General features: G+C 39.7%; 1 long non-coding RNA gene across 3 annotated transcripts in view; it reads right to left on the reverse strand.

The window, feature by feature from the left end:
- LOC110398912 overlaps positions 1 to 27,634 on the reverse strand; it is a 78,829-nt gene that overhangs the window by 32,373 nt on the left and 18,822 nt on the right. For all 3 annotated transcript variants that reach the window (XR_002438746.1, XR_002438744.1, XR_002438745.1), the window contains one exon: positions 4,589 to 4,791. This is a non-coding gene — a long non-coding RNA (uncharacterized LOC110398912). The remainder of the gene's footprint in view (positions 1 to 4,588; positions 4,792 to 27,634) is intronic.

A 27,634-nucleotide genomic window follows, 5' to 3' on the forward strand; every position in this document is an offset into this window, starting at 1 on the left:
TCCCTCTCACATGGAGCTTTATGAGCTGCAGTAATATACTTTGAAGCCAATGCAAATCCCATTAGTAGTTTCAAAGTCCAGCTAATGCACAGCATGGCCAAAAATGTTAAGGAGACAAGGCAATAACCACATTGAACTTGACTTTTTTCTTCGTAAAGATGCCTAGATTTCAGAAGAATTATTTTCTCAATATTAACAGTTATAAATTTTTCTATATTAATTGTTTAATTATGTTCAGCAGTACTATTCCATTTGATTGTATTTTATTCTTTTGTAAGTTGTTTTGAACAGACTTAGCATCATAGAATCATAGACTCATAGAATTGCTCAGGTTGGAAAAGACCTTCAAGATCATCAAGTCCAACTGCAAGCTAACCATACTACTCTAACAACCCACTGCTAAATCATGTCCCCGAGCACCACATCTATAGGGTTCTTAAACACATTCAGGGATGGTGACTCAACCACCTCCCTGGGGAGCCTGTTCCAGTGCTTAACAACCCTTTCTGTAAAGAAGTTTTTCCTGATATCTAACCTCAACATCCCCTGGTGCAACTTGAGGCCATTTCCCCTTGTCCTGTCACCAGTGAGAGGAGATCAACCCCGCTCTCGCTGCGATCACCTTTCAGGTATTTGAAGAGAGCAATAAGGTCTCCCCTCAGCCTTCTCTTCCCCAGACTAAACAGCCCCAGTTCCTTTAGTCTCTCTTCATAGGGCATATTCTCCAAGCCCTTCACAAGTCTTGAGATCAAGAGTGTACATGAATCTATCCCAGTCCAAACTGAGCTTCCTACCACAGCTCCTGGGGTGAAGGCAATTGTGCCACATGTGCAGTGGATCCAGTACTGACTACACAGTTTCAACTTTCATGATATGTGTTGTGTGTACAAATGCTGTAGAACAGGAGACCGGTAGCTCGCTAGGGCAGGGGAAAAGTCAGCAACAAGGGGACTTTTGGGGCAACAGACAAAAAGCATTCAACAGGTGGAGGCAAAGACTACAAGGGATAATAAAGCAGAAAAGAACTGAGAAAGTCTGGGAGGACAAAGCAAGAAGACACCATGAATACCAGAGCACACCTCCTCACAGAATATGTAAAGAGCTTGTAACTGTACCAATAAACGTCAAAAAGTATCATTGTTAATTAAATTATTTACTATGTTAATAACTGTCTTAATCATTATGATGGTAAGCTTATTACTATTATGTTAATAACTATGCTAATAAGTTCATTAACAAGTCAATTGCTGTAGCGACTAGAGCTCTAACATACCTTTACTGTCCAGGAGATTGCTACTAAACTACTGGCGTGTCTCTGCTTGCCATCAGGGCCAGAAAGTACCAGTTCATCACCAAGAATTAGCCTCTGTTTTGAATCCAGAAAACCTGACTCTGTTGGTAAACATGCAGAAGAAATTCTTTACAGTACGGGTGATGGAGCAATGGAACATGTTGCCCAGAGAGGTTGAAGAGTCTCCTTCTATGGAGATACTCAAGACTCGTATGGATGCCTACCTGTGCGACCTATTGCAGGGTTCCTGCTTTAGGAGGGCAGCTGGACTCGATGATCTCTTGAGGTCCCTTTCAACCCCTGCAATTCTGTGATTCTATGATTCTGTGATTTGTACTGCTTGCTGAAATTTCAGGGTGGGGAATTCTTCATTTCAAGTTCTCTAGGCATTCAGGATTCAGCAATTAAAAATATGACACTAAGAGACTTTTAGGTTTGCAAAAAGGTTGCTGAAGTAGCAGACTGGGAAGAACTGTACTTCTTGCTGCTTGTCTGACATACCTGAAGAGATCTTAATTTTTTTTAAGATGATGTTGAGAGTCCTCCTAAAAGAAGGCAGTTCTGTATGCAGCATATCTTGAACTTCCTACAACTCAGTCCATTAGATGACAGCAACAGCAGAAGGACAAGATGAACACATTTACAAGTATTTCAGGGTCTGTTCTGCACTTTTGAGAAGGATCATCTTGAATGGCTGTTAACAGTTTGCTAAAAGGATGTCTTTAAAAACTCCGTAACTTTTGCTTTTAAACAGTAGAGCACCAGCAACATCATTTCAAATATACTGCAAATTCTCTGGCATTCACTGAAGATCTGCATTAGTATTGGTTCATGGAGACTAGAGCAGCAGAGAGGCGCCTCCTGTGACATTCCTGTAACCATTACAATTGGATGTTTTCTTCTCTCCCATACCACGATAACCATCATGGTAGAGGCAAAAGGGAAAAGTGAGAAGAAGAACTGTGCACTTGGACTCCATCCTGAGGTGGACCTGGTAGAGCACTGAGGGTGCCTTCATTTATTTCTAGCCAGAAACACCAAAAATTTCCCTTTTCTGAGATGGAAAGGCTGGATGTGGGGGCAAAGGGAGAAGAAAGGATGAGACAAGGGTTCATGCAGAGACATTTCAGAATGTCTTAAAAGATGCAGAAAAATGAAGAGTTCATTTTTTTCACAGTTCGCTTTAACATTATTTTTAACCTCGCTTCTTTTATAATGACCCCTCTGGAAGGGTGAAACATGCATTCTTACCAGCTCTTTTTATTCAACTTAAAACATGCGTGCTGAGTTGTTGTTGGCTTTTACACTTGGGACGGAAAAAGGAACAGGATGTTAGGGGAAAATATATTTCTGAAACTTTATTTGTTAAAATGCCTACAAAGAATTTTGTGGCCTTCACAAATAGATGAAAGTGAAACAGCTCACAGTCTGACCTTCCAGCCTTTCCTGGGGTCTCAGTAGGTGATACTGCAAAGCATGGAGCTCTCTGTTTCTGGTTGAAACTGCATTACAGTAGATTTTCACCATAATTTGCCTTCTTCCTATCCCCCACAGTCCTCCATAGTCTCAGTGAAATTATCAGGGATGATTTGTGCCAGGCCAGTCCTTTCAAAGCCCATCACCTCTGAATCTTGCTCCAGCAAAAAATAAATTAACTTAAAAAAATAGTCAGCATTAAGAAAAGGCAATAGAACTGGGGTTGACCAAATTATACAGAATTGTACGGGTTGGAAGGGACCTCTGGAGATCATCTAGTCCAACCCCTAGCTCCTGCAGCAATCTAGGTAAAGAAGATGATGACAAGATATCGGTGGATCTGAAAATGTGAAGTGAAAAAATAACAGATTCCAACACACCAGCCAAGCAGAAAACTAAAGTGCATTCATGCCCAAATAAATGAAGGTATTGTGACACATATTCTGGGTGGAGACAAGGATCATTAGTATTGGTGGAGTAACTTTCAAACCTACACCAGCACTTTAAAGAACTGTGTTCTGATGATGTTAGCAGGTTCCTGTTGCTTGTAGGCCTTGAACAGAACAGATCACAGTCTACTTTCTAAAAGTCTCTGATCTATACTGTTTCAAAAAATTTTGGTAGCTAATAAAAAACTTTAGCTAAAGAAAGGCATACTCCTGATCCAGGAGTTCTGTATGGAAAAGTCTGAATAGAAAACCTGATCTGGAATGGTACCTGTATCAGTGGAGATAGTGAAAAACAAAAGAAAAAGACACTGATCAGATATAAATCCACGAAGACTTACCTCAGCACTGCGTTTAAATAACAGTGAACTATTTCTCAAAATGTCAGAAACCAAAGATTTCACCCATCCATCTCAGGCAGTATTATTAACCTTTGATTTCTCAGAAGTTCAGATGAGATCCCTGGAGATCTTTTATCAGTGTGAAGTCTACAAAGATTTCCTTGTGCAACCATGAGTCGAGAATGTAATTACAATGGGCAGAAATGTAGACTCAGGAAGCCTATCCAGCTAACAATGGAGACAATTATAAAAAGGGGTTGAAATGATCATAAAATTTCATGTTTTTTAGCCACTAAGTCAGAAGAGGAAATGAAGACAACACCAGATGCAAGCTCAGCATCCCCTTATTCTGTTTTAAGATGAGGATATTAAACACACATTGTAACTACCCAAGCAGAATCCATAATGCAGATCAATAGTCTTACTGCTCTAGGAACACTGGATTTGATGAGCGTGAAGTGTAGCTAGTAGACAAATTTCCTACAAATAATATCTCAATTGCTTATGTCTATATGTGCATATATTAATCAGTGATAATTAACACGTTAATTAACCTCTTAGAACTCATAAAAAATCAGCATTCTTCAATATTTATGTCATGTCTAGCTATTTGTGTTACCAAAGACAGCAATTGTAGTATTTCAATGTGGGTCTGGCTTTAAGGATTAGACCAAGGCAATGTATTTTCTTTCTTCCTCTACATTCTATATTTCAGGACTTGTAATGTGCCAGACTTGTTAGAAGCTCTCTCTTCTTTTGATGCATTTACTCATACACTCTATGTCATGGGGCATGGTCAGTCCCACTAAAATCTGTATGGCTTTCTATCAAAGTAAAGAACTGAGAGCTAAGTTCCTAGCTACTTTTCTAAACTGTTAAATGTGAATTGTTTCCAGGTTGTTGATGTAGTGTAAAGGCATTTATTAGAAACTAGGAATGGAAATACTCTTTCCCCTAAAAGCACTTCTTGTGCCATGCAATTTTGTTCAATTTATTGAAATTCTGAAAGAACCTCCAGGTCAGTCCCTTCTTACCAAGGTCCAGGGAGAAAAAGAGAGTCCACTGAGAACAGGATGGTCACACAACTCCTTCCATAGCTACCGCTGCTGGAGGTGAAATGAGGAGAGTATTTTGGAAACCCAAGTAATTCTCCTCTCTCTGGATTACATCCTGGGGAATAAAAACACTTGCAATCTCCAGACTGCCAATCTTCATTTGACACTTTAGTCAGTGGGATCTGAGGTGAAAAGAATAAACACAGACAGTTAGAGTCCAGTTTTTGACCCCAGGCATGGCTGGAGTTTTGTGGCTTGGATTTTGTAGTCACCTACTTCCAACCAGCTCTAGTATGTCTTTTAAAATACCAGAAGGTCTTCCAAGCTGAATTGGGTCTGTTTATTAAAAGTACTGCCTATCCATCTCTCTTTCACAAGCACAGCAGTTTAGTGCCCTTTGTCAGCTTTGCATGGGAGGTATAAAGTTCATGCTCAAATTCCATCTTTTCCGTTCATGATTTTCCCCAATATTGCATAATTCTGCCCAAAGTTGCTCAAAACAGATTTAAGGCATATTGAGAGAACTTCCAGTATAAATACAAGAGATAAAAAATACTAAGACAGGGAAAGAATACCAGAGCAAGACAGGAAGCATGAGGGATTGTAGCTAAAAAGGGCTGTTTGCTGGAGGTGGCAAAGGAGCAGGTAATCAGACACTGCATCCTTGGATCACAGAATGTGCCATGTGGCCGGGAACCCTGGGGTTTTGGCTTGGCCACTGCAGAGATAAGGCCAGCTGCAAAGCTTGGATCCTGATCAAATGTTTGCAATTCAAACACCCTGAGAGGTGGGGTTATTTGGCGTGGGCCCATGTCTAGTTTATATTAATGTTTATTGCCCCTTGGCCATTTGGAAACTAACTTTCATAATTCACACCTCAGCAGTGCACGTTTGGCTGTCCTGATGGCAGGCTACAAATCCAACTCTGCTATCTAGCAGCACTCCTTCCAGCTGTATGGAACTGCCTTGCATGTGGCTCGCATATTGTGAATGACAAGGGCTGAACGACAACTTCAAGGCTCACTGTTAGAAGCTTAGCCAAAAAAGCACAAAAGGCATGTCTCCTGCTAGGGCTTTCATCTTCACATCCACTCAACACTGTTTACAGCAATTCCTTGGGTGAGAAGATCAGCGCTCTCTTTGCTCGCCATCCTTTCCAGAAGTCTCACTTGGCACTCTGTCACTCACAGCTGTTCCATTGGTTCTTCGGTCACACAACTTAGAGATTTAAGAAGGCTCAAAATTGATCACTCGCCTCTTATATATGGCTTAGACTTATCCTGTGATCTTGAAACCTTCACATTAATGGTACTTAAAGATTTACATCTTCTTCATGCTAGCCAAATAACAAGACCAAGAGAGAACATTCTGGACACAGGCTCCTTGGAGCAGTAGGAGAAGTCATTCTTCATAATGAATAAACATATTTCTATAACTCCAGAAGATGAAGAAGAAGAAGAAGATTCAGCCCAAGATCCTCCTGTTTCATTTTATTCCTCTGGTAAAAATTATATTTTATTAACCAGACTTTTACATTTAAGTCTGTTCTATCCCTTCAAACTCAGAAAAAAAATAGCAAAAAATATACTTTGCAAAGTCTATTTCTAGGATCATGTTGGATACTTAACAAGTTCATCTTCCATGAGCAGCCATTTCAGGTATCAGACCATAATGATTGCCTGGGTTCAGTCCACAGCATTCTTTTGCACTCTCTGTTAGATCCTATTACTCAGAGTAGGAAAGCCAAAGTAAATGGAATTTTCTTCTCCTTACTGCTTTTCCTCTGTTCTTAGTATTTCTCTGACTTTCTTTCTACAAGTAGTCTTGCTATTGATGGATGTCTTCACAGGTGACTGAGGGAGGTAGTAACACTGAAAAATACTGTCTCCTCCAGTGCTACTAGATGTCAGTTCTGGAGATTGCTTATCTTCTAAAGAATGGAATGTGCTAGTTTGGACAGTGCAAGCTACACTTCCTTTAGTAGTTTCCCTGTTTATATTACATAGTAGGGCCTAGCTTGGCCCATTTCTGGTCTCATGTTCTGTAACAACTAGCACTAGAACTGAAAGTACGCATTACGTGAAGTACCCACCATCCGAACTACCCTGTTTTCAACATTATCACTCATTAAAAATAAAAATAAAAATATGAATATATAAAATCCCACAACCTCAGTTTGGACAACTCAATGTTATGATGAATTATTTTTCTTGTTAATATTAACTCAAGGCAATTGCATCTCAGGCTCTAGCTGACTTGACCTAAATAACCTTTTGAATGCCCTGTTGCCTTCTGTTGTGAGAAGAGGACTCTTCCTCTGACTGGGAGCACTGCAGAATTTCTAGTGCCTCTGGATTTTCCACTATAGAAAAGAGGCTGCAGTGGCTCGATTTTCATCTTTCTCGTTCCCTGTGGGTCCCCTGCCTTCTCTGAGCTTGGCTGGCACAAAGTGCCGGCAAATCAGACTTACGGAAGTGCTGAAGCTTCACACACAGTCATCAATGTAGAAATGACCAAACAAGGTGAAAAACAATTTTCCACTCATGGAATTAAACCTCAATCATAAATTCCTGACTGAAATACACTTACTATTCTTTCTTTCTTTTTTTCCAAATGAAATCACCATCTCAAAGCAGCCCAGCATCTTTCATTTTTTTTTGCTGTGGCTACCACCTCACCGGGCCTGCAGCTGTACTGTGGCCTTGCCTGGACAGCTGAAGGCAGCTGAGGGAATGTTGGTAGGAAGCATTTTCCCACTCATATTACTCCGGCTCTTGCCTGGCCAGTGGCCAGAACAAGCTCTGGCATAGTTTAGAGCAGTCTTAAAATACTCGAGGTTGCAAATTGTGTAGCTAACTGGTGGGGGAGCGAAGGTTTGCCAGTGGTCTGTGCAGCACCACCAACCATCTGCACACCAGGAGCTGACCTTGGGGCATTTGAGGTCCCTACAGATGCCCCTCGGGACAGGGACAGGGACAGGGACAGAGAGCGCAGGGTGAGCTCACTTGGCTTCACATCACCCTCTGGTGGCATATCCTCATGCTAAACAGACACTCATGAGTGAGGAGACACTCATCCTTGCAATGTTCCCATGGCACAGAGAGGTTTCAAAATAAAGAATAAGGATCTCCAGGGTGGCACCCTTTCTGTTCAGAGCACAATGAGTCTGCAGATAGGACTAATTAGAGAAAGCAATTATTTGTAAATTTGCACTTTGATATTCATTACTCACTTCAAACTCAGCATCTCTCCACACCACCTTCTCCAGAACATTTTCTCCACTCCTGGAGACAGCCCTGCTGCAGTGAGTGTCTGCAGATCAGACTCCACGTTAGGTTTGAGTTTAACCTCTAATGATAGGAAATGCAATAACCTGAGTGAGGAAATATGACCAGACAGTTACTCTTGTTCATATATACCTTCTTGTGGAGAGGAGTTCCTGTTCCAATTTGAATTTTAGTTACAGAAAAATACTGCTCTCCAGCATAGCCTTGAGAGCTACATTGTGCTGTTTCCATTTAGCTGCACTGAGCCTAGAGATAATTTGCACACCTTAAATACAAATCATATCATGTTAAAGAATTCATAGTAGTCAAAAGCAATCTGTGCTGAATAGATTTGAAAAGGTAAAATACGTAATATTAATATATTTTTTAGAAAATCTGTGTTAAGAATCTTGTAAAATGCAGTTAATTTAATATAACAATGCAGACAATTTTAAAAGGATGCTTTCTACAATATTAATGAGAAAATTAAATTTTAATATTCGGTTCATCAAAACAATTCTTGCAGTCTTGTGAAATGCACAGTCCTAAGTTCCTTCTTTACCAAGATGCTAAGCAATAAGCAGAGTTAGAACTTTCCTGGTTCTGCATACATCTACTTAATTTGCATACAAAAGGCTCCATTTGTTGCAGTGCATAGGATGATCAAGCCCTGCAGTACAGCAGGTTCTCAGAATACTCATTAAACCCAATTAATAGTAAAATGGATTGTTGCTTTATCATCAGCCCAAACTTGTCACCTCAAAGCTTTCCAGTTTGTAGCGTGACCTCATAATCTCTTTTAGTGTGTACGAAATACCAATGTGTATTTCTTAAATAGTATTTCAGTAAGCTCTTATTTTTTTTTAAGGACATTTTTAGATAACTATATTGCATTCTCACCTCTCTCTCTCTCTTTCTCTCTCAGCTTATTCCTGTCTTCAGTGAGACCAGCGGCAAAACTTACCCTGATATCGATAAGGGCCACAGCGTGTAGACAGAAATATGACTCTGACTAGTAGAAGCCACAGAAAAACAAAAATGTTCTCCCTTGAAGAAAACTTAGGAGGGAGAAAGGAGAAAAAAAAATGAAATAAAAATTCTGCATGGATGATCCTATCTATTTTCTAAGAGACTATATTGTGTCACATATTAAACTTCATAACTGCACTGAGGGTTTATCAAATACATACCTGTATGCACACACTCACAACACTGTGGAAGGCAGTTGAACTGTGAGTAATGGATATTTGCTCAAGAATCCGTCTCCTTTGCCTTTGTTGATGATCTTGATTGCTGGTGTATATTTATAAGCAAGTAGATTGGGTTCTTTAGTCCTCTAACAAACCAGAGCTTAACCTTCAGTAAGGCTGTTCTAAATCACCATTTTCTTTCTCAATTACAATGCCCAGTGCAAAAAGGCCATCTTAGAATCATAGAATTAGCAAGGTTGGAAAAGACCTACAAGATCATCCAGTCCAACCATCCACCTACCACCAATAACCCCACTAAACCATGACTCTCAACACAACATCTAAACCTTTCTTGAATACAAGAACTTCTTTTACCTTCTTTTTTTATAACAGAACAAAAAAAAATGGGGAATTGGAAAAATGTTTTACTAAGAACTGTTTCTTTACAAACTTTCTACAGTTGTTTGACCACTGCAAAATCAATAGCTGTTGTACCAAAAGATGAGTCTGACATAGAATCTCTGTCTCCCATAGCCAGTTCTCACTGAAACATGAGTTCTCAACTCATTTTGAGTTTCTGAGGGAATGTACCATCCTTTAATTTATAACATAACCAGAACTGTAAGAATTGTGAGAGAGGGCAATGGTGGAATCCAGAAATATTAGATGTATCAGTTCACACATACTGATCTACACAGACTTTATCTCCAGTACTCCTCTGTTCATATTACTACAGGTTTTGTCCTCTGAAAGGAATAATTTATATGTGTAATGATTCAAAATTTTCCTGTTAATATTTCCTCCACCCCATCATTGTTTTGTATTTCTTCTCTTTTTGTAAACTGAAAGGCATTTCCTTAATCAATATGTCTACTGTGGGTGAATTATCTTTCTCAGAAACTTCTCCTCACTCTGCCCATGGCTGAGCAATGTCCACTCTTGATTACAACTCATAATATTGTGAGTCATCTATTTTTAACAAGGACAGTAGATAAATGGTCTCGAATTTCCTGAGCATTCCATATTGGCACCTTTTTAATGAAATGACATCACCATAGTTGTATTTCAGAGCTTGTTCCAAATACACCACTCCCTGCTCAGGAGATTACAGAGAACCTATGTAAAGAGGACAAAGCAGTTTTTAAAACATGGGCAACAATGGGAAAATCAGGGCAACGGTGGCAAAAAGGTGCTATGTAGGCAGCTCTGTGTGAATGAGTGCAGTCTGGTGAAATCCTGTCAAGCCTAAGCCACTGTGTTATCCCATGAAGCCCCCAAAGGTACTAAGAGGCTTTGTTCTTAATGTCTCCTTCCTTGGCAGCATACGTTCCTAGCAGACCCTTCTTGTACATCATGGCAGAGTCACTTCCAGTCAGCTCATGAAAGTCACCACTGAGGTGGGAGCTGGGAGATTGTACGAGTGGAATTCAGAGAAGCTGAACTAAAGCCCTAAGTTTGCAAAAAAGTTGGCATTGATCAGAATGTGTGGGTGGACAGTATCTCTCTTTATGCACTAGGAACATGGAGTAATGATTAGGCTTCTGTTTTCTTCACTCACTTATGCTGGCTTGTTGCTACTGAACATGTGCTAAAATACTATGGTGCTTTACCCATAGTCAGTCTCCGTGTCATGCCACAGATGGCAGGTAACCTGAAATCACCCAGTGGAGGAAAAACCAGCACTGCACTAAGATAGAGACTTAAAAGGAAAGATTCTCCTCTTTCTCTCTCGTTTGATGGTGCAGAATTATTGGAAATAGCACAGAATATTAAAGAAGCGGTTGATACTATAAAGATATCTGAGCATCTGTTTAGTAATAAATTCTGCACAGGCTATCCAGGAAAGGCTTTTGTTTTAAAAAGTATCTTTAAATAGAGCTGGGCTACAGAAGGAAGCTTGACTCTACTCCCTCCCTTGAACTTTGGGCTAAGCCACAGATCTAAATCACTCCCCAAATTATGGGCTACAAAGCTAAGAGGTGTCTGCTTTCTAACTTTTTTTCTTGACTGTGCACAACGTCTCATAAAACACTCCAGGAGTTTCTAGTGTAGTAGAAACATAGGTGATTAGCTTCAGACACGCAGAAATGACTTGCAAATGATCTTCCTGGCATTTTTTAAATTTTCAGCTAATTTTTCCAAAACTAGAATTTATTTATTCCTGAAACTGACCGGGACTGACTGTCATTTGCATCCAGCTGTGCCCCAGATGCAGCCATACTCAGCTGGAATGTTCAGCCATGGCAGGATTTGCCTGTCTCACTTATCCCTGTGTATATCTCTGCCAGTGTTATTTTGGGATGCCATGACAGCCAAATATTTAACAACATGGTTAACTAGCAGTGTGTAGAGCTCTTGACCTTGCTAGCTTCAGCCACTTTGGCTGTGGGAACTGCTGCATCTCCATCATGGCTAGGGAATTGCTAATACCATGGTATGAGCCAATGCTCCTAATTTTTCTCAGCTGGGCTGAATTCTGCTCACGATAGCATATGCAATCATGGCCACACTGTTGTCCCGGTTCTCCTGATAGCTATGGACTTCGTGGCACAACACAACGTATTCCTCGCTGTGATCATTTTTTCTAAGTCACCAAAGTGCAGAACTTAGTGTGGGCAAAGTGGTTCTGAGCAGAATAAAGGAGCTGGCATTGCTTTCTGTTTAGATCATATGCAACTCAATCTACCTGCTTACAGGCAGATAATATCTTTCTTAAAAATATAAACAGTTGAATGAAAAGAACATTTTGTGGGGATGCCAATCAGAAAAACAGCCATTTGAGCTCTGAAGAAATTTAAGCCCGCTTTCTGCTGAGCTTAGTCTTATAAGTGGTTGGGTCTGGCACACATGAAACACAAACCCAGCTGAAGCTTTCTCCATGTTTGGAGCATTTATAGGGGCCTTTTTCCCATGTGGCAGTTCTAGTGCCTAATGATGTGAGATACCGCTCTGCAGTTTTTCCCACAGTAAGGGCATTTACAGCATCTGTCTCCTCTACCCATTTGTCTATTTTCATGACATTTGTTACTTAATTATCTGGGAGAGCTTTAGCCTCTGTCACATTTGGCTGAAACCTGCCACTGGGCTCAAAACTTAGTAACAGACAAAGAAAAAGAGACACATCCAGTCAAACCCTCTACTCCTACTAGCTTAATTCCCCTAAGAAACAAATTAAAACACAACAGCAATGACAAAATCAGCAAAACCACACGGTGAGAAAGATAGCACACTTTCTAAAGCAATCCCCACAATCCTTGAGGACACAGTGGGAAAGCCATGTAAGGGGCAGTACCTTCTCCCTCCCCTTCATTGTGACAACCTGAAGGGTGCCCAGGAAGGGCAGTGGAGGGGGAACTGTGACAGCAGCCCCATGCAATTGGTCAGACCTGGGCTTCAGGCAGCATCCTGCTTTAGACAAGGAGAAGGAGTCCGGCAGCCCACTCTCTCCTCTGGCTCCTCCTCTCCATGCTCACACCAAATGTAGCTTTGTCTTTGAGCTCTGACTACCACCATCCACTGAGCAATACTGAAGACACCCATGTTTCCCTTTGCACCAAAGCCCACAAAAAAAAGTCTTCTGCTAGACCAGGTTTTCCTTCAGCAGCCCCTTTCCTCCCCTGCTTCATCCACAGCTCTGTGCTGTGCCAGCACTGAGCAGGAGAAGACATGCGGATGGTGGCTCTCATAAATCCCCCTGCTGCTTGAGTGAAAGTAGTTCCTGCTATTTTCACATGCTACATGGGTTGTGGAGTGCTTTCCCAGCTAACATTCTAAGATGCTGTAGAAAAGATAGTCTTCTCAATATGTAGCCTTCCATAGAATCATGGAACCATAAAATCATAGAAGCATAGAATCACAGGGCTTGGCAGGGACCTCTGGAAATCATCAAGTCCAACCCCCACACTAAAGCAGGTTTCCTACATTAGGTTGAGCAGGAAAGTATCCTGGTGGGTCTTTAATTTCTCCAGAGATCACCTGCTGCCTAGACAAAACAAGTCTGAGAGTTGTGTATCCACAAAATAGTTATTTCCTACCTTAGTCTACTTGCCATGGTAGAGTGGATTTTTTCAACTATGTACTTTTGCTAACATTTTTTCTTCTAGGTTTTAGAAAAATCCCTTCATACATATTTTACCTTTCCTTTTTTGACTTTTACCCATGCAGTACAACTGTCATCTGCAGCTTTCCTGTCACAGGAAGTGAGATCCTTGGATTAGCACAAAGGAAAATAAACCAACTCCCACCAGCTACAGTATAAGTGTAAATTACCATGTGGATAGTTTGGAACTCAACACGTACACCAATTAAAATATTAATGAAGAATTCTAGCTGATTTTCTGTATTAAAAAGGAGGCATTTCTATGTACATGATTGCTGTATAATATGCAATTTTAAAAGACCTCTTTGTTACTCAGTGCTCTAAATCACATACTTTTAAATATTGGATTGAGTTTTACCCCTTGATCTTTCTGAGAAGCAGAACAAAAGTTAAAAGCACAGTAAAGAAAAAGTATGAGGCAGCCCAGTCTCCCTGAAGTGATGGATTGAGTGGGTGGTAGCCATTTGTCAGGGAAGTTCATCTGGTAAATTCACAAGTGACTTCATGTCAAAGGGAATAACTGCATTTCGTCTCCATGTTAGCCAGGCAGGTCAGCATTTCAGAGATAACTGGACTGCAGTAATATTTCATAGCTCCCATAGTTTCTTATGTGGGAGGATCACTTTGAAGAGCTCACCTGCCAGCAAAAAACTGGCTCATTTGGAAGGGAAATGGGAAGAAAATGATGTCATAAGATTTTGTAGGCTGGTTTTGTTTCTAAGGCTTATCGTATTTATACAATGCAACCAAGATAAGGAAAAGTATTTTTACTGTTTCTCCAGATTTACTTATTTCCAGTCTGATCTGATAATAACAGGTATACAGGCTTGCCTTCTTAAGCTGCTGATCAATGTAAAAAATTGATGTATTATTGACTTATGCTGAACATGGCTACCAGCTATGCTGGGACTCTGCAGGTACAGCCATGCTCTCCACTGCCATATGCCAGGGTTTTTTGGGACACAGACATACTTTTTTTTTTTTGTTGTTTTCCACATTAAATCACTGTGTAATTAACCCTCAACCATAGCATCTCACCTTTGAGTGTTAGGGAGAAAAGTAGGGAACAGCACGTGTAGGGGTGGCTAAGACCGCCACAGCCACAGAGTATTTTGGTGCTACCTAATGACCTGGAAATAATGCTTCAGTGAAGCTGGATTAAAGTTGAAGGCAGATTACTTACTCTTACATAATTCAGAAAAGAATACTAACTACAAAGGTACAGATTACACAGAAGCTGAGAACAAAAATAAAAGGAAGTTGGATTTACACTAAGGATACATTTCAAAGATTGCTCTGCACTCCTCTGTATCCAGCTGACAAGCTACAGAAGTTTACCTAACCGCTTTGGTGAGAAGCATGTCCTCTTGCATATCTACATCTCACGCTTCACCCAGGAGCACATTCTCTCTTGACAGCATGCTCTAACTTTTGTTCTGGGTTCCTTTCTTGGTCTCCCAATCTCTTCTACAGACCAAACGCTATATCTCATATCAACATCGAAGTTATGCTTAATATAAACACATAAACAGACCCAGTGCATGCGATGTATGCAGTAGTTTTGCAGGGACAGTGAATTTGAGGTGAATGAAACTTAGTCCTACCTGTAAACGAAACCATGATAAAAAACACCAAAAACAAGCTTCTGCCTATTAGGAATGCCTTCAGATAGATGGCACTGATGTTTGTAAAGGATCCGTTCTCTGGACACAGAAAGCAAAGTTTCTCCTACTAAGAAATGCAGAAATACAGTTCTTTTGTCACAAGATTACAAGAACTATTTGCAAAACCTGTTTTGAAGTGTGTCCATGATTATCTAAAGCTGAGCTTTGGCATACAGTAAAGAAGTAAGATCAACCCAAGGGAAAAAAAGAAGACAGAACAAAATTAAAACAGAAATTTAAAAAATCAGTATGTATAAGGGAGTAACTAAGATAGCAGCAGTTACAGTGGCAGAATTAACAACAAAATTGAAGCACAATCTGTGAATTATATTTATAACATAAAATACTTCATTTTTATGGCCTTGAAAATGCATGACTGGATCTTCAGCACTCTACTTAGGGGCAGTTGTACTCATGATGATTTCATGCAAGTTGAGGATATGCCCCTGCTGGTGTTGAGAAACAAAGGGTTAATATTGAGAAATGTAGCTTTCAGCATAAAAAGGTGACAATTCTTGATGAGAGTTCATTGGTACTGAGTAAAGAAATGCTTTAATGAGTTAGAGCAAGCAAAAAAAAGTGGTTTGATTTTTTTCAAAGAAAGCTGTATTTAAGGTTTATTTTTCATAAACGTATCATGTTTGTATAACACAATTGAGCAAATCCATTTTATATTAACATTAAATGGACTAATTATTTAAAGAATACTAAAGGAACAGAAGATGTCATTTTGCCTGCCTTCTGCTTTTGTCTGTTAATCATGTGAAAAATGAGTGCTTCTTGCACATTTTTGAAACCTCAAACTCCAACACTGCAATGGGGAAAGAAGCTACTTAGCAAATGAAAACCATATTAAAAATAAATATTTTACACAATTGTCTTGAAGGTCTTTTCCTTATTAAAAACAAAAACAAAACCAACTGTGCTATTTGGTTAACATTGTTAGACATAAATACATTTCCATCTTTCCCCTAGTAAATACAACCTTAAACACAACCAGTGCAGAGCTTTTGTCCACGCTGTGGGTTCAACTTCCAGCGCTGAAGACCATATTGTACGAGTAACTCTTACTGACAAATGTATTCAAGTTACATAGTTGGTCACAGGCAATGCTGAATTAGCTCCTTTTAGGAGTATGTTCTCAACTGTTGGTTCATCACGCCGAAAATACCCACAATAATTTATTTTATGCTATAACATTAGGATAATTTGGGTGGTATTATTGGAATATTTATTTATTTTGGATGTTTCTCATGCACATCTACATTCCTTAGGAGTTCATGTTTTTTAAACACGGGACAAATTAAATCAAACATAACAAACAGCTCAAACAAACTGGCATAAGAGGCCTGCAGACCTACTCCAAAATCTTTTCCCCAGCCACTTCCTATGGGATACAAAGAAAAAAACAAATGCACAAACAAAAACCTCAAACCAAACAAAAACCCACCAATAACCTCCCTGACCACTGCATACGTTGCTTGAAAGAGGTGCTGCTGCACATACACACACAAGCAGTCAATAAAATTTCTCCCCGGGGAAAGCATGGAGCAGCTGGAATCTCTTTTTTTCTGCCGTGCCCTGATCAGCCACGGAACTGTGCAGCAGAATGCTGAGCTGGCAACTGAATCCCAGCCCCAAGGACTACTTTACTCCCACACAGCTTTCTTTTGGTAACGGGAATTTCTCATTTTAGTGCCCTTGTTGGGTAAATACATGTCCTTTTTATAGCAAGACCCAGCATATAGTTGCACGCCATCGTTGAAGACTCACTGGTGTGCTTCATATACCTTTGGCACGACGGTATATGTGATTGACTTGAAAGGAGAAAATGTTCCCAAAACAAAGAATAACCTTCTTCACTTCTCCCTCCTTCCTCTCCACTTCATCCTCTGCTCCCATGACATACAAATCCCCTGCACACCTGAAGTTCACTCAAATACTGATGTTGTTAAAGGCCAACAAGCAGTAATTAATAAAGGAGCTGTGCTAACTCCAATTCTTATCAGAGTCACTCTGTCAAAGTAGTCATTTGGTGATGCTTCTGAAATGTAGGCATTTGGTTAAGTGGCCATTTCACTTAGGCCTTTAACTGTGAATAAAACTTACGGGTATTAGATCAAATGAGACTGCCGCAAAATGACAATATGATAACAATTCCAGACAGATGCACGAGCAGACTTTTGGAAAAGAGACAATTAAATGAATGACAAAAAAATTAATCTTACATGATTAGGCTAATTGTTGAATATAGCTAGATCTAAAATCTACACAGGTTGCTCCAAAAGTAATGCCTCTTATTTATTTCTATGGAAACTAGAACAGATAAAAGAGCATGATAACGTTATTTGATAGATTACATTCTCAGCTACAAAAAACTATTCTTCACCATAGTCACACCATGAGCTATGCATTTTCACCAGCCATGAACAAAATCCTGTATGCTGCGCTTGTAAACATCAGCATCAGAGGGGATGACCCATAGTTGCTGTCACCACTGCTGAAATGCACTACCTACTGTCTCACTGTGCTCACATCCACTGTTTGGTTTCCACAAACATTCAGCAAGCATCCATGAATGTCAATCGGTGCCATTTCTTCCACATGAAGAATTCAATGACAACCCTTTTCTTCATACATGCACTTCCATGTCAGATGCCATTTTGTTACACTGCCCCTCTGCTGCCATCTGCCACATGGCAACAATATGTAATGGAACTTTGGTGGGAATGTTCAGCCTCTACTGCCATGCTGCCAACACCTGCCTCTGATGTCACTGGCCAACATAATAACATAGGAGGCATTACTTTCAGAGCAGCCATTGCATCTTCATATTAGCTACAACCGTTAATGCCCTTGTTTTCAGCACAGGTTGTACCTCTAATTTTTGAGGGAGTGGGGTGTGGAGAACCTACAGTATATTCTTCCTAGCCCATTATTTTGCAGAGGCTGATCTAAACAATTTTTTTTTTCTTCACTGCCACAGGCTTTTTAGAAGGCTTTAAGGTTACTCAGAAAGGGGGTTACTATCACTTTCCTTTCTGAGACCATAACCAGAGTTCACATTGCAGACCGAAGAAGATGCATGTTTGGGGGGGGGAGAGGAAGGGAATGTCTTCAGCTCTCACTCTCACAGCAGGACTTAGAAGAATACATCTTAAATGTTTGGTTTTTTCTGCCTTACTTAGTTCATTTCCCTGGCTGAGTAACCATTAGTAACCACTGAATCTCCAGGATACTGACCTCAGGTATATAGCAGGGCAAAATCTTGATTAAATGTGACTCATTTAGTGGGACTGCAGCCAAGAAAAGAGTTACCAGCAGTCCTTGTTATCACACCTTCTGTATCGGAGGCACATTTTTCCTTTAATACACAAAGAAAATATTTATCTCATAGAAAATATATTCTAATTTTAAAGATAACTTTTTCAGATTGTCAAACAAGTAAAAGCAGAGGAGGACAAACTGAGGCTCACTAGGAAAACAGCCAACTGTACGACAACATGGTTTGGGGTTTTTTTTTGTTTGTTTAGCATGTATTAAATAAACATTATTATTATATTAGTAAACTGAAGGGCAAGCAGGGATTTTTCAGCTTGCATATTTTTCCTTTTCTTATCTTTTTTCATAAATGTATATGTACATATATTTTTTCTCTTAACAAAGGACAACAAATGTTCCATATACAACTGAAAATATACTCCTTCTGAATATGCACTAGGGAAGCATGACAAATACACTAGTGCTGTTTCAACTCAAGATTATTTGTGTGTAAAATTATTCCTATATATAAATTTCTCTAGAATCAGCCTACACTTTTTAGTTAAAAATCTTAAAAAAAGAAAAGAAAAAGTTATTCAACCATAAACAGTAGAGATATTTCATGAATCTAGCATTAAATTATTTATTCATCAGTGGGGTGGGATTTTCTTGTTTGTCTATTTGTTTGGTTAGGTTATTTATAATATTTTCCTCTATTCTTCAATGTGTTCTCTAGTCTTAGCCTTACTTCTGTCTACATATTTTGGTGGAAGTATGTCAGTATGTGTCCAGTGGAACCTGATGGAGAAAAAAAATCAGACCTCTTGTTTGTGACTATCAAGTAATTATTGATAAAGAAAAAAAAAGAATCAGAAAAATGTTAATGGAAATGTTGGCTGATAAAAAGAAGGATAACATTTGTAACCACTTTGTTTGTAATGAAACATCTACTGTTAATTTTACATCTGAAATAACATAAAGTGTGTATATCATTCCTTCTGAACAATTAAAGCAAGCTCGAAGACTACAAATTAAGTTTCATAAATCTCTTCATATAAAGCCTATATATAAAACAATTATTATTCCACTCCAACAGATGGCAAAACTGAGTAACCAAGATTAAGATCTGAAACAAGGAAAGGACATGGGTATATTCCAACAGTAACTGAAAATCAGGATCCTGAACACTCTCACTCAGCTGCTATCTAATGCTGTGAATCCCTAACCTGGATTTCCGGCTTAAATGTGCTCAAGGTACCTCAATCATCCTCTTTGAGCATGCTGCTGTTGCCACACTTCCTTCCTCTGGTTCAAGCCCCAGCAGAGACTCACAGTTACACCTTTCTGCCTCCACGTCCTCTGACAAATTTTCTATGGTGGAAAAGAATGTCCATGGTGAACCTATCACCAAAACAGTCAAAACAGCATGGCTTTTCTGCCTTTCTCTGACACACTGACCACTGATGTCTAGAGAGTTCACAGAAGGAACTATGGATGTATCTCCCTCCATGGCCTGAAAAAGCCAGCACCATCACCCTGCAAGTGCACCACAGCTAATCTTAGCAAAGCTCATTTCAGTGCGACACTGCACTCTTACCAAAGCCAGTCTGCTCAGTATTGAATGTCTTAAGATTCATTAAATTAAAGAAGAAGAAGAGGAGGAGCACATTAGTGTCCAGCTTCAGGTACTGAGATGGCAGCGGGACATCCCCTATGAGTCCATGAAACATTCAGGTGTGGCCTACAATATTCAAACTAGTGGTCTGCTGGCTTTTCACCAGTCTGTGTAAATCCTAGACTACAGGGCCACTACACACGAAGAGATGTTGTCTCAGATCTTATAGTATCTGTAAGCTTCACATAAACACAAGAGCTTCCTTTCAGCTCTTGAGTACAAGCTGCCTGCTTTCAGGTTTCAGGATATGAAACTGAATGGATGCAAAGTATCTCCATAAAGTACAAAATAAACCACTTATTTCCCCCCAAAAAGGTTGGTATTTCAGACTTTCCCTTCATATACTCTTGTCATGGTTTTATGATTTTCGGTTATTGGTACTCCACATCATAACATCATATAGTGAATGTACCTGGTTCTCAGAAGAGAAGGACTACTACAGTCCCCACAGTACTTTGCTCCTCTGTTACCATTTTCCAGCCGGAGGGAAAAGATAAAAGGTCGCAGTATAAAAACTTGCAGATCACGAGACAAGGTCTTTTTCCGCCGTCTCTCGTCTTGGCAGCACCTCACTCTCCAGCCGTCTTATCGTCGGTAGTAGAGTAAGGCCTACCTTGATTTTGGGACATTTTCTCTCTCTGTATTGGATTTATCAGCTTAAATTGTAATTATATTGTATTATAGTGTGTTGTTTTGCGTTCTGATATTTTATTTAGTAAATTAGTTTGTTTCTCCTCAGATTGTTGCCGCTGTTCTTTGCTCTCAGGGCCATCTCCTTACCCTTTTCCCTTTTTCCCTTTTCCCGGGGCGTGGGCCCGTGGGTCCCCTGTCCCCTTCGTCACGGAACCGGGCTGAACGCCCGTAAACCGTTGACAACTATCTTAGCATGCTCTAGCCAGGAACATAGGTTTTCCATGTTGGGGCTGCATGCTGCAGCCTTTTGCTAGGCTTGGGCCTCAGAGGTGTAACACTTTTACTTCAAGTTGGTTGTAGAAAACAATACATCTGCCTCTTAATGTGTGTATAATCCAGCTTCGTACTAGAGTACTACTGTACTAGTACTTCGTACTAGTACTGTACTAGAGGTTCTTTACTTGATGTGTAGATAATGCTCTTTATCTGTTTATATTCTGTTTTTGTGGCTTATCCTAAGATCTTTTAACAGAATTTCTGGAAACTGGTTTATGTGTCAGTGTGTAGCTTTGTAATAATAGCGGTCATATTTGCTCCCAGGTCAACAGTCTTCGTATTTTGGCAGAGTGTAATTTGTTGCTGCTATGTGGAGTTCATCTGGGCTAGAGGCAGACTTGTCATCTTTACCTGCACCAGTTGCACTCCGGGGCCGTCTGCAATCCATAAAAAAATGGCACAACTCACTACCTTTTGGGATCTGTTTCTTTTTCTGGCTACCATCCTTTTAAGTGGTGGTTGTCCTAAGTATGTAGGTTGCAGTGTTGTTCATCGTTCGTTCCAAGCATGAACTTTTCATCATTTTGTACATTAAACAGGTGTTGATGGTTTTTGTTTATAATATTTTTGTGTACTAAAAGAGGCCTGCTGTGACAAAAAAACTGTAGATTTCACCCTGTCGGATGTCCTGAGTGGCCTCCTTCTGCATTAACATTCATAACCAGCACCTTCTAGCAGCTTTGTTCAGCTTCATTCTGGGTTTTCCAGTATCTCCTCTGAATTTTCCTTGCAGCTCCCACTAGAACCCCGTCTCCTCTCAGCAAGCCCTTAAAATTGTAAGACTCTGCTCACTCTGAGCCAATCTCACACATATGCTTAATTTTTACATGGAATTAAGGGTTCCACACATTTCTGTACTACCACTTCACAGTCTGCCTCCACTCTGCTTAACAAAAAGCTATTAACTGCAACAAGCTTTTTGTAACCAGCCACTATCAAAAATAAGGCTACCTTCTGAAGGTCTTGTTATTGGCACTGCTTGCTTACAAACACAGAGCAAAGTGCCTGCTGAAATTCCCCCAGTTGTCTTCCCCATTTCCATAGAGTTTTGGCTCAAGCAGAGATTTTAAGTTCTCCATTCCTCCACTCAGGCTATTTTTGTTCTTGGTACCATGTGGTGCTCTGTAACCACTTGGAGACAAGGTGTTTAACAGAGCTCTACTCCATTAAGTGTCTCTATTGCGGCTGTCTCTGCATTACAGCAAATGAGTCTTTTAAAGATAAAACTCCTCACGTTTAACTTATTGCACACTATATTTATGTAGATTTGTTCATTTTCTGATGGAGAGATTTTTCAGAGCAATCTTATTACAGGTTATATTTGTGTGGGACTGTTCACCATGAGAATTTATTATTTTTGCTGTGTGATTTAACATACTAGTGCTTCTGCCCCCTAGCTATTCCTTCAAAACATGTAAGTTTGTTTTTCTTGGGGGTAAGAATATGCAAAAAAAAATCAGATTTTACAAGACAGTTTGCAATAGCAGCATACTTCTTTGCAAACAAGCTCCCATGAACATTACTAGAAAATGCAATTAAAGATGTTGGAACTGTAGCCGAAATAAATCAAAGTTATTCAAATGAATGGTTACAATCTACTTTTTTTGAAACACGTTTTTGCAGCACACATTAGCTTGTAGCTCTTATGCTGCTTTGGGCAAACTGGAAGAAAAAATATGGACATTTTCAACTACTAAGATGAAAGAGCAATCCCAATGGAATACGAACCACACATACTTCAGGAACTGTAAGAGAAAATAGAAGGAGGCATCCTTAACTGGTATGACTGCTACAACTCCATTGAATTTCCACAGCTTATTCAGAAAGTAGTGACCAAGGCAAGAGAAAATTATCAGCTATTTACAAAGTCAAGGCAGTGGCCAGGGTAATATGTAATCAGTGACTCCACAAATCTGCCTGTAGTGATAAACACAGTTCTAATACAGCTTTACAGCTCCTTCCAGCAGCTGAGCTGCACTGCATGACTCACATGACCTATTTACTAAGAACTAAATCTTCAGGTTATGAAATGCTGAGCAATTTGATGGGACACATTCTTTCAAAAGTGATTGACTGATGAAATTATAAGTGTGCATAGCTGGTACACAAGTGAACATTTCACTGCATCCTATCCAACAGTGGCTCTGAAACTGAATATATGTATGAAAAGCACAGAAAAAGTCATCCGGAGGTCTCCTTCGCAGGTAAAGACTATGGTAGCTCTAACAGTAGTGAATGATTTCCCACACATGCATACTGCTAGGTAGGACTCTTAACTTTGATAAGACAGGTACAGATGCACTTGAAAGGTTTGGTGGGAATAGACAGAAAAGGAATTCTGCATGCACATATATTTACCAAGAAGAAAAGTTTCCCTTGCAAGTTGGCAGTTATGAATGTAGTCTGTGCCTCATAATTACTTTATAGGGTTTCTTTTTTATACATCTCCTCCTGCAATATTCCTTAATTCCCAATTTTTATAAACTAATTTATTAATTATTACTTATGTTCTTGTTTTATACACTGAGCCCAGTCCAATTTCCCTGAACAGCAAAAGTCATGAGCTGAAAAGAACCATCACAATACATGTTACCTATGCTCGAAGGAACAAAATATAAGGAATAAGAGAGACTAAACTGACTTGAAGGGGAAAGTAAAAACTGCATACTGAAAATAAATATTGCATTTACCTTGCTCTGGGAACAAGCTGGAGGGAAACCAATATCAATCTTATATACAACAGATGTAAAAATCTGGAAAATTCGATGATATTGCAGCCCACTCCATCCTGAGCTGGAATTGTAGTTTCCAGTTCTGTCCTTAAAGTAAGTATATTTGACTGTTCACACTGATCAAACTGGAGAAAACACTGTCCTAGTGGTGAGATCAGAATGTAGTCTCTGTAACAAGAGCATATTGTTCAAATTCACTGGTAGCAAAATCTGAAGGTGAGGTTAAGTTTGGCTGGTCCTTTGCCAGAACATTCCTCAGTCTGGCAGTAGGACACACACAGCCTTGATGACCTGTAAAATGTTTAGAGATTATTGGTTTTTTAGTAAGATGTATGTTCAGCAGAAAGGCCCTTGTCAAATTAATCTCAGCCACCATGGGCACTGAGAAGTATCAAAGAACCTCCCCAATCTATGCTGATGTGCTGCTATGGTGGACAAGACCACCTCTCAAAGGGGTTTTTACAGCTTTTCAAAACTGAGAATGTTTGCTACAAAGCAGCTTTTTTAGATGGTCAAAAGCTGATTGAGTTGAAGTGTTTTTGTTTTATATAACAATACAAAACAGCTAAATGTCTCTTTGAGTTATATCTGACCCTTCACTCAAGAAAATCAATAGCAAAAATACTCATACACTTTAGTAACAGCAGATGGGAACATCCCCTTGACAGGCAGGAATTGAGTCATTTTCACTTTTGATTCACATTTTGTCCACTCCTAAAGACTGACTCTGACCTCAGAACAAAAAGCATTATTTTTTTATGACTTGGAATAGAGAAATATTCATATATTCACAACTCTGTTGACTTGCTAGCATTAATAAACACAAAAAACTTCAGTAGCATACACAACAAAAATTCAGAGTACTAGCAGATAGATTGAGCTGCATGGTACAAAGTTGCTACTTTTAAGATATAATAATGATTGCAAATAATGAGAAACAGTACCAAGACTGGATAGAGTGAAATTACAGTAGGATATTCGTCCAAAGTCTCCTTTCCCACAGGTTTTAAAAGTAATTGATTTTGGATGAAGCTTAGTGAATTTTTAATTCAGTTTTTGAGAAATCAAAAGATGATGAGGAAAACCAACATCTTCTCTCACTATTAAATCACATGATAACCTTTGACCAAAGGTAAAATTATTGTTTTGATATCAGGAAGGCCAAAACTTGTTGAGAGAAATTGTGAATATAAATTAAATTGAAATTCTAGGCTATTGACCTTCATTTTTCAGGAAATGAAGATTAAAAAAATTCTCACAAATAATGTCTGTCTATCAGCTTAAAAATGTCATCTGGAGTAAAAAATACACCCATTTGTCCCCCTGCAAGAGTCTTATAAAGAATGATGATTTTATAACCAAAGACACATTGCCCTAAACTGAAATGGGTCAGCTGCTCTGCTGCAAATTGGAGAGCTCCAACAGAGATCTCAGAATTTCCCGTGATAAATGTTACAGCCAGCTCAAAAGAGCCACCAAAGAGCTGGGAGATGTGCACGTTGAGGGTTGGAAAATACAGAATAATTAGAAGTCATTTCCGGGTATTGAGACCCAGGGTCATCTGTGTGTTAGTCTTCAGTACCACAGCAAATGTGTTTGGGTTATCTTAATGCTTGTACATTTAGTCCACTTGGCTTTCTGAACATACTACTGTGGTGGTTGGGCAGAATACTAGACTTGTATAAAAAAGAAAATGTTAAACGGATTCACCTCAAGTATCTAATTTTTCAAGGGTTACTGTAAATCCATTAGGCTTGTATTGACAATCACTTGCAGGTGATGCAAAAGGAAAATAAAGGCAGGCAGTTACAGAAAAGACTTGCATTAAAAGGACTGAGAATAAACATTGCATCAGACATCTTAGCTGTGTTCTGGAAAAATCATGCAGAAAAATAGATTAATGACTTAAAATGAGCTTAATTAATTATTAGGCAGTAGGCTTCAGGAAGGCTCATATCTCTGAACAGAATATAAATCATAAGAAAACTAGATGCAGGGCCAGCATCATACTGAGAAAGAAAACTAGAATTCATTTATACACAGACAAAAATCGAAAAGACATTGCTCAGTATCATCATTTACTTCATCGGGGAAAGCAACATAGAGTTGAAGGTGCACAAAAAATGAAGCCTAACAATAAAAATGGCAGTAACTTAAGGCTGAAATATTTGCAGAATCTCCCTTGCAGACTATGGTCTCTGTTTCCACAGCTCACATAACAACAGAGAGATGGAAACAAGCACAAACAGAAAAAACTAAAGCTGAGGCAAGAAACATGAAACAAATTCTTCTTGGCTGATGCTGAGGCCAGACTATTGGGTCAGACAGCTTGCACTGAAACTGTCACTATGTCATCGATCCTCAGCAATGTCAGGCTTTGCTGCTAATTGTGGCTGTGAAGACATACCTTGCATGGCTGGTTAAGCCACATACCATCAGGAGGTGTCCTTAGACTCCATGGGTCACCTGTCTACCATACAACCGGTGAGTCTGTCAGTGGTTTCAAAGTAAATTTTTTCAGGAAAAAAGTGTCAATAAACTAAAAGTGACTCTATTCAAAGCCTGTGAATCCAACCCAAGACTGTCTTTCTTGAGAAATAGCTATGTGCAACCATGGCCAATTCAGGGAAGCAGAATATCTTTCCTTCTTTAAACATTTTGACCAACACAGAAGAAATTGACTCTGAATGCACCATTTATATCCATCTTTCACCACTGACTTCCCATTCCTGAGCAAGATAACAGAGCTAAATCCTTAATTTCATAGTAAGGTAAAGCTAGGATGATGTGTGCTCCCTTTCATTTCTCATAGGCTTTATCTGTGCTTAAAGGATTGGCCAGCATACGTGTGGATATGTCTCCATGCTATATTCCAGGCAGAAGCAAACTCCAGCTGCCTATGCTTCTCTTTGGACAGATGTGAGACGGCTCCGAAACAGAAGCCATGTTGCTATGGTTAGTGCAGAGCCCAGGCTATTATACTCCAAAGCACATTTATTCTCAGGCTAACTGCAGCTACGTGCTTTCTTCTTCAGAGCAAGCTCTCATCATGTCACGTGCAGGACAGACAGAAAGAAATCATGATTTCCTGTGAAAAAACAGTATTGGCTGGCTGCACAAAAAAAAAAAAAAGTCCTTATAAAGATGGAAATCTTACTACAGACAGTCAACAGGGAAAGAAAGTCCTATTACTAATGTAGGTTATTCTGTTTCGTGTTTAAATTTGCCGCCTGGCAGCATTACAGCAAGCAAGCCTGGCTTCAGGGGACTTACCCTCAGGGATGGCTGTAGGCAAGCAAGATCAGCACAGCTGCAATAGGCCCCATACTCAGTAGGACCTGGGCTACACACCCTTTCATGTGAGCCCAAGCTTTGGAGGGCTCTGAATTTAGCAAACACTGCAGGTTCTGCCCTGACACACATCCCCTTGTTAATTATGGTAAGCGCTCCTCACATGAGGTAAATGCGCTGACAGACACTCGTTATATCTGTTCAAATGTACTCTAAAATGTGAAGCAAATTTATGCCTGTCTGCATGTCCCAGCTTAGGCAGAACAAAGTGAATAAATAATACATAGCAATCGGGGTTAGAGCACAGCTGCTGGGACTTCCCAGGTCTTGTCCGCTGGCTCTTCCTACAGAGCCAGCCAACCCAGCCGATTGTAGCGCGTGCACTGTGGACATGTTTTATGAATGATGTTTTGTTTGCTTCTCCATCATCAAACCTTGGCAGACTACAATTACCTGCCAGACACAAAGTCCTTTGACTCCACTGCGAAAGGCTCCAGGAAATAATGTTCAGTGCAGTTCAAACAAAGGCTTTCCACATTGGCCTCTTCTGCCCTTTCCTTTAGGTGGCTGTTTACCTACCTATCTACCTACCACCCACCTACCTTTGTCTCTCCTTCCAGTGCAATCTCTCCTCACAAGAAATCTCTTTCTGACAGGGGAAATAATGAAAAAGAAGAGTTTCTGAGCTACGGAAGCGTATTTGTGTGTTCACACATATTAATGTAATAATTTCAGTTTTGATGCTTAGCTTTTGGCCTTTATCTAAGAAACAAAATGCCAAAAGAGTGGCAGCTAGAGAGGCAAGGACCTAGATAGACAGAGGTCAGACTAATCATTCTTGTCACATGGGATGGCTGATACTGTGTCTGCTGCTTCAT

The sequence above is a fragment of the Numida meleagris genome, chromosome 4 (genome assembly GCF_002078875.1).
Source record: "Numida meleagris isolate 19003 breed g44 Domestic line chromosome 4, NumMel1.0, whole genome shotgun sequence".
Classification (NCBI taxonomy): Eukaryota; Metazoa; Chordata; class Aves; order Galliformes; family Numididae; genus Numida; species Numida meleagris.